Genomic DNA, 7966 nt, shown 5'->3' on the forward strand with positions numbered 1-7966 from the left:
TTCCTGAGATCAGTGAAAGTAGTTTTAATACATCAAGAATCCTTTAATATTCCATGGTGTACATATACCACAATTTATTAATCCATTCGTGGATCGATGGGCACTTGGGCTTTTTCCATGACTCAGCAATTATCAGTTGGGCTGCAACAAACATTCTGGTACAAATATCTTTGTTATGATGTGATTTTTGGTCTTCTGGGTATATTATGCAGCCTTAAAGAAAGATGGAGATTTTTACCTCTTTCATGTTACATGGATGGAGATGGAACATATTCTTCTTAGTAAAGTATCTCAAGAATGGAAGAAAAAGTATCCAATGTACTCAGCCCTATTATGAAACTAATTTATGGCTTTCATATGAAAGCTATAATCCAGTTATAACCTAAGAATATTGGGAAGGGGGAGAGGGAGGGCAGGGAGGGGGGGAGGTAGGTGGAGGTGGGTGAAGGGAGGGCAGGGAGGGGGGAGGTGGGTGGAGGGAGGGTGATTGGTGGGATTACACCTGCGGTGCATCTTACAAGGGTACATGTGAAACTTAGTAAATGTAGAATATAAATGTCTTAACACAATAACTAAGAAAATGCCAGGAAGGCTATGTTAACCAGTGTGATGAAAGTGTGTCAAACGGTCTATAAAACCAGTGTATGGTGCACCATGATCACATTAATGTACACAGCTATGATTTAATAAAAAAGAAAAAAAGAATCCTTTAATAGTTAAGCTTAACCACATATGTTCTACTCACTTCCAACAGTTCTATAAAAATTACAGTAGGTGTGAAATAAACTGTCTTCCCATAATCTGATAAAACAAATATAAGAAATAAGATGCAAAAATACTGGATGTACCATTACATTCTTACATAACATCAAAGACTATTACCAGTTCAAACATTTCACTCTCTTTCAACCTTTGTAAAGTGCAAAAACAGCTCCTTGCATCCTTGCAATGGATCTAAATCTCTCAGTGCCATGCTCAAAGTTTTTCAGTGGACACACTAAGCTCCCTAGTTACACACCCTACTATGTGCAAGTACAGCTAACTTGTCTGGTTTGGGCAAGATGTTTATAAGTTATACAATAAATACAAATTTCCTTGGATCATTAGTATAGTCAATTTGCTCATAGAATTTCCATCAAATTCTTCCCAAATATTTGCTTGCTCTTACACTGCATATGACTTCATACATTATCATTTATTTTTTTTCCTGAAGACCTGTAAGCTTTTCCAAATTGAATTTTTAAAAATATGTCGACTTGGGCAGCGCCTGTGGCTCAAGGAGTAGGGCGCCGGTCCCATATGCCGGAGGTGGTGGGTTCAAACCCAGCCCTGGCCAAAAACAAAAACAAAAAACAAACAAACAAACAAACAAAAATATGTCGACTAAGTTTATTTTGTTATAAAATTGTAAATAGAATTCTTCTCGTTCACCCCCATAATTGCTCTAATCATCCAAGCCCCACATCCCCTGATGTATTAAATGGCCTCTGCCCCCAATTTCACTATTCTGTCACTTAATTTTTTTTCTACAATATAATTCTTATCGTATTAGTCTTCTGAAAATCTTGCAGTGGTTTCATTGCCTAAAAGCTAATAACCACGTATTTAAACATAAGTTAAAGGCAGTTCATGATCAAATACGAATATCCCTGTACCTTTCTTTCTAATTACTTCCCCACTACACTCTCTGTTTGTTCATGCTCTCCCCTCTGAGCAGAATGCCTGACTCATTTTGTACTATTTATTTCTTACTTTCAAGCTTTAGCTCAAGCATTACGTTACAACATGTCTCTCTAACCCTTCTGAGAGAAGAAAGAGATGTATGCTAGTTTCTTTCTAAAATTTAAAATTTACAGCATTTACTCTGCTACCACCATGCTGTATTTTTCCATTAATCTTATTATTTGTTCAGTTATTCTTAACAAATCTTTTATTAAATTCAATGCTGCTTAAGGAAGCTCTTGCTAATCTTGGTATTACTAAACTCAGCACAGGGCTAAAACTTATTAGGCTCTCAACTGATATCTATTAAAAACACAATGAAGTAAAACATCTATACCAAATACTAAAATAATGAGATGAATCAAATTTTGCAAATGAATTTAACTTTGTGCACATTATATAAATTTTTACAGTTACGATCCACATATTTATATAAAAACTAGACACAGTAAAGAACATCAGATTTTTCTGAAGTGTTCGTCAAAATGCAAATTCCTGCCCCCCCCCGACCTAAAAATAAACATTTCTAATCCTAGGGACTCTAGAGATCTACAATCTTGGCTAGTTCCCAACTTAATTCTTATGCATACTAAAGTATAAGAATAAATTATTTTGAAATATTACAAGGAAAAATGTAGATAGTTTTAGGAGTTGCTATTGGTTGAGATTGTAGAGTGAATGCTTTGGGAAGCAAAGGCTAATTTTTTTCTTGAGAGCAGGTAGAGTTCAATTAGTTTCACTGATCAGAGTTGCTTAATAGTTTTACCATTAAAAATGTTCAAATGAGCTGGGCACAGTGGCTCACTCCTGTAATTCCAGCAGTTTGAGAGGGCAAGGCAGGACGATTGCTTGAGGCTGGAAGTTTGAGAAGAGTCTGGACAACATAGTGAGGCCTGCGTCTACAAAATACAGGAAAAGTTAGTCTAGCATGGTAGCATATGTCTGCAGTTCTACCTACATGGAAGGCTGAGGAGGAGGATCCTCTGAGCCCAGAGTTTGAGGTTATAGCAAGCTATGATGGTGCCACTGTAGTCCATGCTCTCCAGCCTGGGTGAAGGAGTGAGACTTTGTCTCTAAAAAGAAAGAACAAACAAGTTCAAATAAAATGCTCCTTTTCTACACGATATGTATCACTATTATCAGAATTTATTGGAGGACAATCAAAGATGTGTATAATATAACAATTTCTCTCCATATCATATACACAAAAGAACCTCTGTAAATTGACTACCCGAGGGACAGTAACAAACTGGTCACCTACTGTACTGATATGGCAAATGTCCAGTCCATGAAAATTCGGTCAATTTAAAGAGGCTGTCAGTGTAAAGAAGTAGTCAACTATGGAGGTTCTCTGTATCACATATATAAAAGCAAGTATATATGTACATACACACATTTAATTTAACCATCTTAAGTTATATTCATCAGAAGTGACAAAGCTAAATTCTCTCTCAAACCTGAACTACAGTAATATGTAATATATAGTATGCTCCAGCCATACTTACTAAAATATTTATGTCTGATTTATGTTTTAAAATATAATTGTTGTGTAATAAAGGAACAGGATAATATACCATTGTATTATTTTCTTCACTTTTTTAAAAGCCTTCTCTGCTCTGGATTATGTATGACTTGTAAATGGGATTGTATTTCTGTGTAAACACACACACACACACAAATACTTTGTCTTGAATGCCATATGTTCTTTTTAAAAATCTTTTGTCTTCCAGATTGCATAAACTTTTACTATTGATTTGGCTTGTCTAACTCATTTTCAGAAGTGAAATGAGATTTCTGATTAACTTGACTCATTCTTAAATGTATAGATTAAATGTCCCTTAATGTGTCTGCTCACATCTGGTATCCCAGATGTTTGCAGTAATAATCATATAAAAAGCAACACAGCATTTCAAGGCTCACAAAAAAACACTGAAGAATGAACCAAGGCAGAATTGTGTCCCATTCTGCATATTATTTCTCAAAAAAAAAAAAAGGGCAATCTATGATATATCACTTAAATGCAATTTATTAAAACTCTAAAACCTAAACAGCGAAAGTGTAGTCTTAAGTAAACAGGAGTCCTAAATAGCATAAAATGTATTTTCCATTTGAAGTTTCTCTTGAATAGATAAATCTTAGTTTCAGAATGTTCTAAAAGGACGTATTTTAAAATATATTCTTAATCGTGATTTCTTTATGTTAATATCAGAACTAGGAGTTGAATAAATATATAAATGTAGTATATATACATGTATTATATATATTCTTTATTGAATAATGGTCTATTTCACAGAGCCAAACAACAGAGAATATATAAAGTATTTTAAGTATTTTGATTTCTGTATTCTAGTATGCTGAAATGAAAGATAGAAATAAGATAAAATAAATAATGAACAATCATTACTGTAATTGTATTAATAATTGAAACAAATTCTGGAAGCTAACTACAGAATGAGGAAAACATTCAAAACTAACAAAATATCTATAGAAATAATTCTATTTCAGTATGCACTGATAATTGATTCCTCAAAATCTGTTAACATATCTATTCAAAGAATTATGATTTTTTTATCAAGTAGAGCAATATCCTACTATGTTCCACATATGTTTTGTTTAATTCTGAACATCTATGTTACAAAGAACATTGGCAAACAAGTATACTCTAAGTCTTTGATATTTAATATTTAAAATAATCTTCAAAAAGTATTTTAGAAAATGAAGACTAAATTTGATTAATTTATTTTACCCTGGAATTGATTCATTCTAAAATAGGTTAAAAATATTAAAAAAAAAAAAACTGGTAGGAATCAACAAAATTTGGTGTGAAATAAAATGTTATTTTTATTAGCCATTTTTATATTCTGAATGCAATTATGTACATGGGGAAAATATTCATACAAAGTGGAGGGAAGGGGAGGGTGAGGGATGAGGAAAGGGAGGGATAGTAGGGGGACCACACCTATGGAGCACATTGCAAGTACAAGTTGGTTCTATCATATGTAGAACACAAATGTCCTAATGCTATAATTGGGTAAATGAGATGAAAGCTATGCTGATTAGTATGATGTAAGCACTCCAATTTGTACAAATAATCAACACACTGAAATGGGCATAAATGTATTTATGATCTATGTACAAAAGACTTAATAAAAAATAAATAAATGCAAAAAAAAACCAAAGTGAACATATATTCTTCAAGTCATATTGTATATTCTCATTATTTGTATAAGCACAATTTCTTAGTAAACAAATAATAAAGGAAATATATAAACTTTGTCATTTAAAATAATTATAACACTTTGCTACAACTTAAGGGAAACAAAAATCAGAAAAAAAATATAGAAATTTGTCTATGACTTAAATTTAGCAGAAACCACACTAGTCTTCCATCATAGATCTGAGTTTCAATCATGAAAGTAAGTTAAATTGTTAAGATGTGGAATGCAACATTCTACATAACACATAGTGTTATTTGGGTATTCATAAGTTGTTAAAACTAAAATTTTGGCTAATGATGAGAAAGCATATAATTAAATGAATAATAAATGAACGGAGAGCCTGAAAAGGTTAGTTTGCTTGAAAACTGAAGTTTTACTTCTTAATCCAATTTGACTGGCACATACTTCTTAAAGGAGGGAGGTGATTAAGGTGCAAGCAAGGGGTTAGGTGTGAACAAGTGATCTTCCCCTAGAGACTATTTTTTTTTTTTTTAACTTACGAATGTTTTGTTGTGTGGATACATTGTATAATGCTAAAGTCCAGGCTTTTAGTTTGCTGTCTCTGAATATTGTTGATTGTACCTGACAGGTTAGTTTTATCCCTCCTCTCCCACTTCTCCCTTTTTAATTTCAAATGATTTTTACATGCCTGTTCATGTGTACCCATCATTTAGCTCCCAATTATTAAAGAATATATGTGATGTTAGCTTCTCCATTCCTGAGACACTTCACTTAGTGATACCGGACTTTCATCTTCAGGGGTTCTTTGTCTCAGTGATTGGAAGAATGAATCCACTGACCACAGATCCATGGTACAACAGGATTTATTTACAGAAAAGAAAAGAATATGAAAACATCAAAGTTCCTGGCAGAGGGAACACAGGTCAGGGAACAAGCTCTCTCTCTCTCTCTTTCTCCAGGTTCTTTACTCAGGGGTATATATAGTCTCTTGGGGTTATTTGGCCGGAATTCAGTTGTTACATTAGCTGGGGTGGGTCCTCCAAAGTTACATTCAGGGGGAACTCAGTTGACTCAGTTGTTACATTCAGCTGCATAGGCCAGAACTCAGTTAATGAATGGCTACAATCCCTTCTCCTGAGGCAAGGTGAATGAGTACATTAATAAATGAATACAGTCCTTTCTGCTGGGACAAGATAAATGAATGTATTATGGAATTCACGCCTAGGAAACTTACATGAAATTGACCTAGGTATAGGAAATGGGCGTTCCCTGTTCAGTCATAAGTGTAAGTGGAAGAAGACACCAAGGCGCTAGTGTGTCCCCAGCAGTTGTCCGGACCCTCTGGCTGCTAGAGCCTGGGCAGGGGTTCCCCCCCACTTGCCTACCCTCCAGCCTGCTGGCTCCTCTGCTGGCTGCCACCGGGCCAATACGCCAATACTGCCGGGGCTAAGGTGGCGGGTCCTCCAGGTCAGCTCAGCTGGCTGGGGCGCCGCCTGTCCTGTATCATTAGGATAATGGACTCCAGTTATATTCCAGTTGCTTTAAAAGACAGTAGTTCATTCCTTTTTATGGCAAAGTAGTACTCTATAGTATATACCACATTTTTTTATCCACTCACGAATTGATGGGCACTTAGGTTGATTACATACCTTTGAAATTGTGCTGCAATGAACCCTCATGTTCAAGTTTCTTTTTGATAAAATGACTGCTTTTTCTTTGAGTAGATACACAGTAGTGGTGATACAGGACAGATGGCGCCCCAGCCAGCTTAGCCAAGCTGAGCCGGAGGACCCGCTGCCTCCACCTTGGCAGTATTGGTACAGCCGACAGCAGGCAGAGTAACCAGCAGGCTGGAAGACGGGGGGGGGGGGCTCCCACGTCCCACCTCCCACCCCCACCGGAGGCTCTATTAGCCACAGGGGCCGCACAACTTCTGGGAAGACACTGGTGTTGGTGTCTCCTTCCCCTTGCACTTATGACTGAATAGGGAATCCCTATTTCCTGTGCCTGGGTCAATTTCATGTAAGTTTCCTAGGCCTCAATTCCATGAATGGAGTGTGTCCACGCATTAATACATTCATTCCCCTTACTTCCGCGGAAAGGACTGTATCCATTAATTTCCTGGCCTCATACACAAGGAACCCAAGCCTATATATACCCCTTGACAAAGAGCTTGGGACAGACAGAGAGACTGAAAGAAGGAGAAAGAGAGAGAGCTTTTTTCCCCCTACTTGGGACTTTGTTTTTTTCTCTCTGCCAGGGCTTTGGTTTTTTTGTATCCTTTACTTTTCTGTAAATAAATCCTGTCTTACCACTGATCTATGGTCCTTCAAATCACCAAGACCAAGAACTCCCTGAAGACGAAATTCTGGTATCAGTGGGATTGCTGGATTGAATGATAACTTTATCCCCCCCCCTTTGTGAAATCTCTGTACCATTTTCCATAAATAATGTACTAATCTGGTGTCCCACAGTGTTCCTTTTACTCTCCCTTCATGCCAGTAACAATTGCTTTTTTGAATTTGTAATAATGACTATTCTGACTGGGATAAGGTGGCATGTCATTGTGGTTTTAATTTTCCTTCTTTCTTTTTTTTTTTTTATTTGGAGACAGAGTCTCACTTTTTCACCCTCGGTAGACTCCTGTAGCATCACAGCTTACAGCAACATCCAGCTCTTGTGCTTAGATGATTCTCTTGCCTCAGCCTTCCAAGTAGCTGGGACTACAGGAGCCCGCCACAACGCCTGGCTTTTTTTGTTGCAATTTGGCCCGGGCTGGGTTGGAACCTGCCACCCTTGGTATATGGGGCCTGCACCCTACCCACTGAGCCACAGGCACCACCTGTGGTTTTAATTTTCATTTCTCTGATTATTAGAATTGTTCATTTTTCATGTTTTTTCACCATTTGTCCATCTTTTTTGAAAATCGTCCATTTATTTTTACCCACTTTTTTGATGAGGTTCATTTTTTTCTTGCTGATTTGTTTGAGTTCATTTTATATTCTGGATATTAGCCCTCTGTCAGGTACATAATTTATAATTATTTTCTTTCATTTGGTAGGTTA

The sequence above is a fragment of the Nycticebus coucang genome, chromosome 15, assembly GCF_027406575.1.
Source record: "Nycticebus coucang isolate mNycCou1 chromosome 15, mNycCou1.pri, whole genome shotgun sequence".
Taxonomy (NCBI): domain Eukaryota; kingdom Metazoa; phylum Chordata; class Mammalia; order Primates; family Lorisidae; genus Nycticebus; species Nycticebus coucang.